We start from the raw sequence: 13,056 nt of genomic DNA on the forward strand, positions 1-13,056 counted from the left end.
GTTTCACTCCACGGGAACTAGACTAAATCTCAATGCCAAGAAAAAGCAATTTAAAAAGTAGAAAGAGGAAATTCTTGAGCTTTCTAGAAACTTTAATAAAATACTAAATGATCCTTGAGTGCTTAAACCTAAGAAAAAAGTTTGGCTATGTTGCTCCCTAAAACTTCCTTCCCTCATCTCTACAATGGTAATATTGCCTACCTGTTATGGATGTTGTGAAGATTAGGTGGGAATAGTACATCTCAAGTGCTTAGACAAAGGCCTGGCACGTGCTAAGTACTTAATAAATGGTAGCTATTTTTTTAAATTATAAATCAGTAAGCTTAATTCTCTTCCTTTTCTCACTTATAATTTAAAAAGTAACATTGTTTGCTTACATACAATAAAAGACCCCAGTTAAAAGTTTACAGCAGGATGAAATTTTGACAACGCTCTGTGTAATCACCACCACCACCACCACCACAATAAAAGTATAGAACGTTTCCATCACCCAAAAAGTTCCTTTTGCTCCTTTTCAGACCCAGGGAACTACTGATCTGCTTTAAGACATACAGTTTAGTTTTGCCTATTCTAGAACTCCATTCAAATGCAATCATACAATATGTACTTTTTAATCTTTCTTCACTCAGCATGTTTTGAGTCTATTTTCTGTATTTTATGTACTAGTAATTTCTTCCTTTTGAATGCTGAACAACTGTTCATTGTTTTAATATACCATAGTTCCTTATCCATTCACACACTGATGGATGTATGGATTTTTTTCTAGTTTTTGACTACTTTAACTAAAGCTATTATGGACATTCTCACGCAAGTCTTTTTATGAAAGTATGTTTTCATTTCCCTTTGGTAAGTAACTACAAATAGAATTTCTGTGTCATATGGTAGGTGTACATTTAACTTTGTAAGAAACTTCCAGTTTTCGTAAGTGACCATAAAATTTTACATCCCCACCCGCAATGCATGAGAGTTTCAGTTGCTCTGTATCTTTGAAAACACTTACTATTCCCAGTCTTTTTAATTTCAGACATTCTTATGGTTGTATAGTAGTATACATTGTGGTTTATTGAACTTACTGTAGCACTTTCTTGTAATTAAGCATCTTTTTTATGGGCTTAGTGCTGATATTTAAACCTTCTGTATGAAATGTCTGTTTAAATCTTTGGCCCATGTTTAGTGGGCTGGTAATCTTATTACTGAGTTGTAAGAATTTATTATCTATGCTGGATACTAGTTCTTTTTCACATGTATGTACATTTTCTACCAATTTGCACTGGACATTTTCATTTTCTTTTGGATCTCTTTCAAAGAGGAAAACTTAAATTTTAATAAAGTCAGAGTTATTTCTCTTATATGGTCCATGCTTCTGGGCACTCCTATCTAATGAACAACAACAACAAAACAATATCACAGAAGTTGCAGGCAGTTTTCCCCCCAATGTTCCTTCAAGAAGAATACATTTTAGCACTTATGTTTGATTGATTTCTATGTCTATTCTTACACCTATCACATTCTGTTCCTTATTATAGCCTTATTAAAGTCTTCAAATAAAGTCTTCACTTTTTTCATTTTCAAAATTGTTTCGGCTATTTCAGATTTTTTGTTTTGTTATATAAATTCTGCAATCAATATGACAATCTCTACAAAAAGCAAAGTGAAAACAAAACACCCCTGAGGACAGTCACATGCAAAAGAGTGAAACCAGACCATTATCTTACATTATATACAAAAGTTAACTTGAAATGGATTGAAGATTTGAACATAAGACCTAAAACCGTAAAACACCCAAGAAGAAAACACAGGTGATAAGCCCCTTGACATCAGTTTTGACAATTATTTTTTTGGATCTTACACCAAAAGAAAATACAACAAAAGGAAAAATAAACAAGTGGACTACATCAAACTACAAAGTGTCTGCACAGCAAAGGAAACTATCAAGAAAATGAAAAGGCAACCTACTGAATGGGAGGAAATATTTGTAAATCATACATATATGAAACAGGTCAATAACCAAAACGTATAAGGAACTCATACAATTCAATAGCAAATAAACCCCAAAGAATCTGATTTAAACATGGGCAGGGGATCTAAATAGACATTTTTCCAAAGAAGACCTACAGACAGCCAACAGGTATATGCAAAGATGCCTAACATCACTAAGCATCAGGGAAATACAATCAAAACCACAATGATGTATCACCTCACCCCTGTTAGAATGGCTGTTATCAAAAAACAAGAGCTAGCAAGTGTTGGTGAGAATGTGGAGAAAAGGGAATGCAAAATGGTATAGCCAGTATGGAGCTTCCTCAAAAAAATTAAAAATAGAGCTACCACGCACTCTAGCAATTCCACTTTTGGGTATTTATCTGAAGAAAACAAAAAATACTTAAAAAGATATCCGCACCACCATGTTCACTGCAGCATTATTTACGAAAGTCAAGATATGAAAATAACCTAAGTGTCTATCAATGGATGAATGAAGAAAATGTGAGAGAGATACATTTATCACATATCATTTTATGCAGTTATAAAAAAAGAATGAAATCTTGCCATTTGTGATAACATGGATGGACCTCAAGGGCACTGTGTTAAGTGAAATAAGTCAGCTAGAGAAAGACAAATACCACCTGACTTCACTTACATGTAGAATCTTCAAACAAAAATGCAAACTCATAGAGAACAAACTGGTGTTTGCCAGAGATATATATATATATTATATGTATTTATATATATATTATATATATATAATATATATATACACATATATGTAAAAAGGTGAAAAATGATTTGGACAGGATCTAAATGGAAATGGGTACAACTACTGGAGACTTTTATTTCAGGTGAGAAACAATTTTTGCCTGTTTTAGGAGCAATCTTAGGTCAATTTGCTGGTAGATATTTTGGCACTTCCTGAATCAGAACTTACAGGATAAAGAATTGTTAATAAAGACTTCCAGGTTCTAGGATATTCTAGGATGACTTCCAGGTCCTGGGTGTGGTTGGAGAGTTTACTTACTGAGAAGAGCAAGACCTAAAGTACATTCAGTTTTTTGTGTGTGTGTGGTTTTTTTGGATCTGATATATCTTAGATTCTTATGAACAGTCAACTTGGAAGTTGGATAGATGACTCGAGCTGAGAGAAGAGGTCTGAACTTGATACTTACATTTGAGAAATTTAGGGTACAGCTCATATTTGAAAGAAACATCTTTCTATGAGTTTCAGAGCTTCAGCACTTCCTTGTCACTCTTTGATATTTTACTCCTTTTCTCAAATTCCACTTTCCTTCCTTAGAATATCTAACTACTACTTAAACTTTAAGACTTAACCAAATATTTTCTCTCCAGGAAATCCTTTCCTAAATCCTCCAAGTTTTAGTGTATAGCTGACATACAAAGTCAAAGAAAGAGCCTGAGAATATAGTGAATGAAAAAGACATAGCTTGACCTGAAAGACTAACATGTTAAGAGTCAGGTTTTACAAAAGCCAGGAGAAGTAACAGTCTCAAAAAGCCAATGTGTGATCCACTGTCAAATACTTCTGAAAAAAAAAAAAAAAGAAAAAGAAAGAATGGGATTTAAAACTTTTCAAAAATTTTTAAGTTCTCTCTCTTAAGCTGTAGTTTTTGCAGGACAGTTCAAGAAACTTTGGCATTTAATATTTCATATCCAGGGCCTATAACAGAAGCAAGTCTTTTTTTTTTTTTTCCCTTATGGCATGCTCAAGTATCCCAAAGAGCACTATTTTTTGGACAGTGACAATGACATACCCATGCGAGCTTAACAATGTTAAAAAAAAAAAAAAATTGGAAGGAGAAACTTTAAACTGCTATATAAAACTTTGTAAAGGTAAAACCCATCTGCTTACTAATTAAAAAATACTTTGTGCATGAAATTCAAAATTGAAGATTTATATAACTCCCTCTAGGAAGGAATTAAAACATGTGATCAAAAAAATAACTGCACAAAATAGTTTAATTAAAATAATTTTAGGGAAGTGCAATGATTTAAGTAGAAGATAAGATTTAATATATTTATGATTTCTTTTATTGTGGGAACCTGAAATCTTATTTTTCTTCTCTGATAAATACATTTTTAACTAGTCATCAAGGTCCACAGAACAGTTAATACAAATAAACATACACCATAGTGTAGCAGAGAGTTTTATATTATAAATGAATGTTTGGATTCTCTGCCTTCTGCTCTCTGTTCAAAATATTCAGACTCTCTGGAGCCGTAACTTTAAATCCCCACAGGGTTGACTCAGCTTTTCATCTTTACAAAGATAGATACAGAGTACTAGCACTTTTAGTGTCTGGTATTTGTAGAAGCTTATTCTATAAATGTTTAATTTACTTAAAGATGAATTGACAGTCATTTTTTTTTAACGAGGATTTGTACTGGTCTCAATGTTTCTGTATTAAAAATAAAAGGCATTAGCACCTTGTAAGCTTTGTCCTAAATGTTCTTTTTCAATGTCTGATGTGTCATATGTAGCACAGTTAATAGCTAAATGCTTTAGAATTATTTTTTCTGAAAACAAACAGCACACACAAAATGTAGTTCTTATTTATCTTTCTATGTTTGTGTTATTAATTTAATGGTATCTATTTATAATCTACAACTAGCCTCTTAGGTCCTGGTGAGATAACTTTGAATTGCTTAGGTGGTAATATTTGACAAATACTGGGAAATTTGGTTAAAACATGAAATACAGTATTTTTATTTTATTATGTTATGTTAATCACCATACATTACATCATTAGTTTTTGATGTAGTGTTTCATGGTTCATTGTTTGTGTATAACACCCAGTGCTCTATTCAGTACGTGCCCTCTTTAATACCCATCACCAGGCTAACCCATCCCCCCACTGCCCTCCCCTCTAGAACCCTCAGTTTGTTTCTCAGAGTCCATAGTCTCTCATGGTTCGTCTCCCCCTCCGATTTCCCCCCCTTCATTTTTCCCTTCCTACTATGGTCTTCTTCTTTTTTTTTTTTTTAACATATAATGTATTATTTGTTTCAGAGGTACCCAGAAATACAGTACTTTTAAGAGCCCCTTTAGCAATGATGATGTAATTGGTATTTTCCAGGGGGCTCATCAGCTTATTGATATATTTGGAATTAAAAAATAATACCTAACATGTATTGTTGGCTATTTATTTGGTATTTTTCTTGTTTACTTATTTGTTTGCTTTTTTCCATGGTCAGGCTTCCATAAGTTAGGCTGATAGAAAATTAGCTCTCCTTTGTTTCTAAGTGGGTGTTTCTTGAACGAAGAGTTTCATAGCAAATGGTGATCTATCAAGTTCCACATATTCTCTAGGGTCTTATGCAGTAAATGTTTCCAAGTGACAAAGCAATCACTTTTTGAAGATAAATGTAACTCCTGAAGAATCCAGGTTCTGCTCTACTTTCCACTGAAAATCCTAATTGACAATCACAATTCCCACCACATACAAAGCATTGTCAGGCTCAGTGCTGGGAGCTAGCCAAAAGAAAATCATTCATTTCTCCTTCCTACTACTTGATACCTGTGGTTTCTCTTGTTTCTATCATGCTGGGATCTCTGTTTTTAATTTAAATTTTTATTGTTTTTAGCTCTTTCCCCAAAATTAAACATCTTTGGCTTCATATCTCAGATTTTTTATGTATTTGACATAAGTTTATTATTATTATTTTTTTAAATCTAAGTCATAAAATCTCACACACTAGGCTCCAGGATTTGGCAGCCACAGCATGCCTACACCAGAGAGAGAGAGGACACCTGTGGTTCTTACAGACTTACTTTTTCTGTGTTGCTCCTGAAACCAATTCATTGAGTATGAAATGGGATGTCCAAATACACAGTGTGCACAAGTATATATTAGAGGTTTGATCATTTTGGTAACTATTCACAATATAAGAGATATTGTAGTAATCTGAATTTTCCTAATCAATTGTAGGACACGGTTATAAGGAAACTCACCTTAATAGCAATTTCTCAGATTGCATTGGATCATTGCCCTCATCTTCATATCATAGCATCTCAATTCCCTCCCAAAATCTTCTGAATGTATCTAGAAATTTCTACAGCTGCCTCAGAAAATGTTCAAATTAATTTCAGCCTCCTAGGTGATGTCATTATCCATATAGCCACACAAAGGTAATATTTTGCCTTGGCTTCTGCTGCAGTTTTTAGAAGAAACTTAATTCCTGCTTAAGGTGCTATAGTCCAGGATCCCCAGAGCTGCAATCTTTTATGGAACTATAAATTCTGGATAAAGTATGAAAACTACTCTTCTTGAAAGAAAATAAGCAAACACTATGAGCCAAACACTGACAGAAATTTCCCTTTGAGAGCATTTTGAAGCCATGGTGCAGAGAAATAGAGTCCAAGGAAAAAGGAGCAGGCTTAGACGGCAGATGAAACAGATATTAGAGTTTGGGTTTTTCTATAACAATTTAGATTTGGGGATATGGTTTGATAGAAGTAAATCACACACACACAGACACACACACACACACTCAAAACAGTATCTGTGTAAGATCTCTTTAGAATCTTAGCTGAATGCTAAAGATGCACAAATGTAGCTTAAGACTCTGGGAGACTTAAAAAAGAATAGAGATTATAAAGATAGCAGAGAACTGGAAAGACACTGGAATCACGGCCCAGCCTGAGTATAATATCTTCATGACCACCCATGCACTCAGTTGAGACCTCAAAACAGGCACACACAGTTGTAAGGATCATACAATTGCTTAGGACTAAGGTAAATTGAAAAAAATCTTTCTAACAAAGCCTGAAAATAAACTCCAAAATGATTAAAATAATCTGAGGGCAATTTGTCAGATCAAAAGGAAGCATCCTTCAGAGAAAAGTTACATATGCAGGTAACTTAAATTTTGAATAATTTCCATCAAAAAAATAAAATATATACTGGGTATCCAAAAGAGCAAGAAAAAGTGACTGATAACTAAGAAAGACAAAAAATAGAACTAGACCCAGAGATGAGTTAGACATTAGAACTAGGCAACAAGAAATTCAAAATTTAAAAAAAATAAGGAAATAATAGAAAAAATGTATAAAAAGTAGAATATTTCTGGGCACCTGGGTGGCTCAGTTGGTTTCAGCATCTGACTATTGATTTGGCTCACGTCATGATCTCAGGGTTGGGAGATCAAGCCCACATTGGGCTCCATGCTGGGCATGGAATCTGCTTAAGATTCTCCTTCTTCCTCTCCCTCTGCCCCTCCTTCCCCCATGCTTGCATATGCACACATGCTCTCTTTTAAAGAAAAAAAGTAGAATATTTCAACAAATAAGCACAATCTTCAGAAAAAACAATGCAGGGTCTACAATTCAAAATTATAATATTACAAAATTAAGAATTCATTGTATGGGTATAAATTTAAGAATTCAATAGAAAATACCCAAACTGAAACACACAGAAGAAAATAAAACCCTCACAGAATGAAGTATAGAAATATATGGGACCCACTTTAAAAAGTGTAAATACCATTAGTTTCTCACAGGAGAGAGAGAATGGGAGAGAAAAATATTGAAAAAAACACATAAATACATAGTTAATATTTAACTACATAAAGCAACAGTTAACATACATAAAGAAAGAAACTGACAATAATACAATAGCACCCCTTCCATCAGTGGATAGATGATCAAGACAGAAAATCAAGAAGGTAACAGTGGCTTTGAAAGTACACTAGACCAAATGGAACTAACAGATTTATAAATATATAATATTCCATCCAAAAAAAGAAACCCAGGATACACATTCTTTTCAAGTGCACATGGAACATTCTTCAGGATAGATCACATGTTAGGTCACAAAATAAGACTCAATATATTAAAAAAGATTAAAATCATACCACACGTCTTTTCTGACTACAACAGTATGAAACTAGAAAAAAGAAACTGCAAGAAAAAACATGGAAATATCACAAATACATGAGGTAAATAACATGTTACTAAATAATGAATGGGTCAACCAAGAAATCAAAGAGTAAATCCAAAAAGAAAAAATATATGGAGACAAATGAAAGTGAAAATATAATGGCCCCAAATCTTTAAGAAGCAACAAAAACTGTTCATAGAGGGAAGTTGATAGTAATACTAGCCTACCTCAAGAAACAAGGAAAATCTCAAATAAACAACTTAACATTACACCTAAAGGAGCTAAAAAATAGAAAAACAAAGCCCAAATTCAGCAGAAGCAAGAAAATAATAAAGATTAGAGCAGACATAAATGAAATAGTGACTAAAAAAAAACAGAAAAGATCAATGAAAGCTGAGACTGGTTTAAAAAAAAATCAACAAAATTGATAAATTTTAAGCAAATATAACAAGAAAAAAAGAGAAAGGACTCAAATAAAATCACAAATGAAGGAGGAGAAATAACGACACTACAGAACTACAAAAGATCACAAGAGATTATTATGAAAAATTATATTCCAACAAATTGGACAACAAAAAGGAAATGGATAAATTTCTAGAAACACAAAACCTCCCAAACTGAATCAGGAAGAAATAAAATATTTGAACAGATTGATTACCAGTAATGAAATTGAATCCATAATCAAAAAACCCAACAAAGTCTAGGACCAGATGGTTTCACAGGTCAATTCTACCAAACATTTAAAGAAAAGTTAGGACCTATTCTTCTGAAGCTATTCCAAAAAAATAGAAAAGGAAGGAAAACTTCCAAATTTGTTCTATGAGCACAATATTACCCTAATATCAAAACTAGGCAAAGATATACAAAAAAAGAAAACTATAGGACAGTATGTCTGATGAGCCTAGATGCAAAAATCCTCAACCAAAAATCGGCAAACCAAATCCAACTATACATTTAAAAAGTCATTCACCATGATCAAGTGGAATTTATTCCAAGGATTAAAGGGTGGTTCAATATTTGCAAATCAATCAGTGTACTACATCACATCAATAAGAGAAAGGATAAAAATGATATGATCATCTCAATAGAGGCAGAAAAAACATTTGACAAAGTATAATATCTATCCGTGATAAAAACTCTTGATAAAGTAGGTTTAAAGGGAACATACTCAACATAATAAAGGCCATAGAAGAAAAACCTGTGGCTAACATCATCCTCAATGGTGAAAAAATAAAATTTTTCCTCTAAGATCAGGAACAAGACACCACTCTCACCACTTTTATTCTACTCTCTCCACTTTTATTCAACTCTCACCACTTTTATTCAACATAGTACTGGACATTCTAGCTGCAGCAATTAGACAAGAAAAGGAAAGAAAGGCATCCAAATTGGTAGGGAAGAAGTAAAACTCACTATTTGTGGATGACATAATACTATACATAGAAAACCTTAAAGACTCCACAAAAAAAACTGATAAATGGATTCAGTAAAGTCACAGGATACAAAATTAATATACAGAAATCCATTGCATTTCTATATAGTAATAATGAACTAGCAGAAAGAAAAATTAAGAAAACAATCCCATTTCTAATTGCACCAAACAGAATAAAATACCTACCAATAAACTTGAGGTAAAAGATCTATGTTCTGAAAACTATAAAACATTAATGAAAGAAATTGAAGATGACACAAAAAAATGGAAAGATACTCCATTCTCATGGAATGAAAGAACCAATATTATTAAACTGTCTGTAGTACCCAAAGGAATCTACAGATTTAATGCAATCCCTATCAGAATACTGACAACATTCTTTACCAAGCTACAACAAATACTATTAAAATTTTATGGAACTACAAAAGACCCCAAGTAGACAAAGTAATTCTGAGAAAGAAGAACAAAGCCAGAGGTATCACAATCCCAGATCTCAAGATTTCCTGCAAAGCTATAGTAATCAAAACAGTATGGTACTGTCAGAAAAATAGATACATTAATCAATGGAATAGAATAGAGAGGCCAGAATTAAACCTGTGCTTCTTTGGTCAATTAATCTATGACAAAAGAAGCTAGAATATACAATGGGGAGAAACAGTCTCTTCAACAAATGGTCCTGGGAAAACTGGACAACTACATGCAAAAGAATGAAACTGGACCACTTCCTTATACCATACAGAAAAATAAACTCAAAATGGATTAAAGAACTAAATATGAGACCGAAATCACAAAACTCCTAGAAGAAAACAGAGGCAGTAATTTCTTTGACTTTGGCCACAGAAACATTTTTCTAGATATGTCTCCTCAGGTATTCACCCCCCAAAAAAATGAAAACACTAATTCAAAAAGGTATATGCACCCCTATGGTTACTGAAGCACTATTTACAATAGTCAAGATATGGAAGCAACCCAAGTGTCCTTTAATAGATGAATGAATAAAGAAGATGGGCCATTACACACAACACACACACACACACACACACACACTGGAATATTACTCAGCCATAAAAAAGAGATCTTGCCATTTGCAACAACTTGGATAGACCTAAAAGGTATAATTACAGGTGAAATGAGAGAGTTGAATACCATATGATTTCACTCATATTTAGAATGTAAGAAACAAAACAAAGGAACAAACAATGGGGGGGGAGAGAAAAAAAAAAAAACAACACTCTTATATACAGAGAACAACCTGTGATTGCCAGGAGGGGTGAGTGGGGGGATGAGTGAAACAGATCAAGGGGATTAAGAGTACACTTATGGTCATGAGCACTGAGTAATGTATAGAAATTTTGAGTCATTATATTGTACATCTGAAACATAACACTATGTTAATTATACTTCAGTAAAGAAAAAAAAACTTAGTTTTAAAAATGTGAATGAAGACATCAATCTACAAATTCAGTTACATCAGTGATTTTGAGCAGGATAAACACAAAGAAAACCATTTCTAAGAATTTCATAATCCCTTTGCTCCAAATAAATATAAAATCTTCAAAGTAAACAGAAAAAAATACCATAGATATTAGGGTAACAACTGAATCAAAACAATGGAAAAACATCTTTAGAGTTATGGGGTTAGAGTGGTGGTAACTGCCAACTCAGGATTCAATAATCAGCAAAGAACTCCCTCTGAGATGAAAATGTATTCATTATCTACTGTTACATAATAAAGCACCCCCAAATTTAGTAGTTTCAAACAACACAGGTTTCTATCTTGTAATTCCTGTGCGTCAGAAATTTGGGCACAGTTTAACTGGGTCTTCTGATCCAGTGACTCTTATATGCTGTGTTCTTATTTTAAAGCTCAGCTAGCAAAGGATTTGCTTTAAAATTAACTCGCATGACTTAGGGCAATATTTTTGGCTGGTGAACCGGGGGCCTCAGTTAAGCACTGGTTGATGGCTGGAGGTTCTCCTCAGTTCTTTACCACATGGGTTCTTCCAACATAGCAGTTTGCTTCACTGAAGCTAGCAAGAGAGGGGAGAGTGCTAACATGACAGAAGTCACAATCTTTGTTATCTAATTATGCAAGTGATATTCCATCATGTGTTGTGCATTCTGTTGGTTAGAAGCAAGTCACCAGATCCTGCCTACATTCAAGGGGATGGGATTGCACAAGGATGTGAAAACCAGGAGAGGATCATTAGGGCCATCTACAAAGCCTGTCTACCAAAGACAAAATGAAGACTTTGTCAGAAAGAGAAAGAGAGAGAGAGAAAATTATTTAAATTAAATGAAATTAAAACATTAGACACACGTCATGAATCACAGATAATAAAGCAGTATAAAAGGGACTTGAACATAAAAATGATAGAAATATTTCTAAATATGAGGGAAGAAATAGAGTGAGACCAAAGTAGTATCTTTTGAGAAGAGAATAGCTACCCTTTTCTGAATACCTGTATCAAGGATAATTTTAGACGCTTTACATAAATTATCTATAGTAACAAAATACAGTTAGCAGTAGATGTAAATATGAAGACATAAGATCTATATAAAAATGACATAAATTCTTGATTAAATTGAATATGAAGTATGAAAATAAAATTAGATTGCATATTATCTGAAACTGAGTATCTTATAGTAACACTGTGCACTTTCTAACTTCCTAATCAAACAGGTCAATTCAGTTGGCAGATGCCATTTCCTTCCCTGGCTCACTGCACGGGCATAGCTTCTGAAGCTACAACAATCATATTGTGATTTTAGCATGAGGACAAATACAAACTTTTAAGACTGATGAAACAGAAACAAAAATCCAGCCAGAAGGAGCACTGGTGTAACTACAGCAGAGCTGAAATAAATACCCATCTCCAGATTCTAGTCCTTACAGCAATACCGGATATTCTCAGTTTTTACTATTTGTCAGTGACAATGCCAATGTGTATATTAATAATAAATTGTTGTGCTAATTTGCATTTTCCAGATAAATAGTGAAGATAAGCATTTTTTCAAACATTGATCAGGCATTCAGTTTTCTTGTTCTAGAAAAACATCCTTAGGCATTCTGATATATATTCGGGATTTGATTTATCATTATATGCATCACAAATATCTTCTCTAAACCTGAGGCTTGTTAATTAACTTTTGTAAAAAAAATGCTTTCTTTATATACAAACAAGTTTTTCATTTTGAATAAAATTGATCAGTCTTGAACGCTTTGATTGGAAGTTTTATTTTCTTACTTCTGAATGTCTTCCTTAGTCCAACATCACGTAGATAGTCTCTTAATAAGCCCTTCAAGGTGTTTTAAAATCTTGAATTTCATAAATAGGTTTATGTAATATATAAGATATATATTGTATATGTATATTTTGTATAATGTATAATAAAATATAAATGGAAATTTTCTGTGCGTGGCAAGAGTCAGGATTTTGATTTTTTCAGTGTGGACATCAAAGTATCCTGAATATTATGTTAAATATATTGGACATTACATTGTCTAATATATTGAATAAATAATATTCAATACCCTTCATTTAGTTTATTTATTGTTTCTTGTTGATACATAGTATCTGCTTCATGGATTTGAAATTTTATTATTAAGTAAACAAATATTCAGAATTTTTATGTTTTTTGATGAAATGACTCATTGCTTATTAGGGAATGGCCTTAATTAACTCTTAGAATTTAGTGGCTTTGAGTTTTACTTTGTCTGATATCAGATATTAA

This window comes from Mirounga leonina, unplaced genomic scaffold (genome assembly GCF_011800145.1).
Source record: "Mirounga leonina isolate KUSES-001 unplaced genomic scaffold, KU_Mleo_1.0 Mir_165, whole genome shotgun sequence".
Classification (NCBI taxonomy): domain Eukaryota; kingdom Metazoa; phylum Chordata; class Mammalia; order Carnivora; family Phocidae; genus Mirounga; species Mirounga leonina.